Source organism: Triticum dicoccoides, chromosome 3B, assembly GCF_002162155.2.
Source record: "Triticum dicoccoides isolate Atlit2015 ecotype Zavitan chromosome 3B, WEW_v2.0, whole genome shotgun sequence".
Taxonomy (NCBI): Eukaryota; Viridiplantae; Streptophyta; class Magnoliopsida; order Poales; family Poaceae; genus Triticum; species Triticum dicoccoides.
Genome location: NC_041385.1, coordinates 760,420,805 through 760,421,773, shown reverse-complemented (window position 1 = coordinate 760,421,773; position 969 = coordinate 760,420,805). Strand labels below are relative to the sequence as shown.

At 55.2% G+C, this 969-nt stretch overlaps 1 pseudogene; it reads left to right on the top strand.

The window, feature by feature from the left end:
- Positions 1 to 281: 281 nt before the first annotated feature.
- LOC119282091 lies at positions 282 to 622 on the top strand (annotated as a pseudogene).
- Positions 623 to 969: the final 347 nt, after the last annotated feature.

Sequence of the window (969 nt, the reverse complement as noted above, 5' to 3'; positions counted from 1 at the left end):
GCATAGTGCAGTGCTGTGCCCGGCTGTAGGGCGCCACATAAAACGGTCTGTTATGTGAAGTTCTTTCAAGACCAGATTAAATCGTGATTTAATTTTGTCCTTATGTCAAATATGTGATTTCTGCCACGGTAATGTACCGGCACCTCTATTTATAGCCTCCCACGCCCCATCCTTTTCCGCATCCCACAGCCTCAACAACAACCCAAGCACAGAGCGCACTGATCAAGTACACATCCGGGCTCTCAAGCTACCCGGAGAAAGATCACCATATCACACATAGCGCCATGTCTGGCGTGTGGGTGTTCCGCAACGGGGTGGTGAAGCTGGTGGAGAACCACCCCGCGTCGGCGGCGGGGCGATGCGGCGCAAGGCGCTGCTCCACACGCCCACTGGGGAGGTGGTCGCCTCCTACGCCTCCCTGGAGTGCAAGCTCGTCGCACTCGGCTGGGAGCGCTACTACGCCGTCAGGGGCGGCGCCGCCGGCGACTGCATGCTCAAGTTCGACAAGCGCTCCTCCGTCGACCTCATCTCCCTCCCCAAGGACTTCGGCCAGTTCAGCTCCGTTCACATGTACGACGTCTTCATCAAGAACCGCGACGCCTTCTGCGTCATCGACGTCTAGCCTAGCTGGCTGGCTGAAGATTCGGCCATTCGATCGAAGTAAGCACGGCTAGCTCGTCCGCGCCGGCGGCCGCCACCGTCGCATCCATGTCGTCATCGATCTCCGCTGGTTAACTTTTCCACCTTGTCTACACGCGTGTGTGGATGTTTTTTTTTGCATGGTAATACGTGTCTCATTCATATCATAAAGAACAAAGTACAAGTCACGTAAAGACCAACATGACAAAACTGAAAAAATAACAGAACATCTCTGAACTTGACACCAACGCCCGTCACCTGCCTCCGACACCACCACAGCAACCACCGAAGAAAATAATGACGAATCACCTCCTCACCCGAGCTCGACGC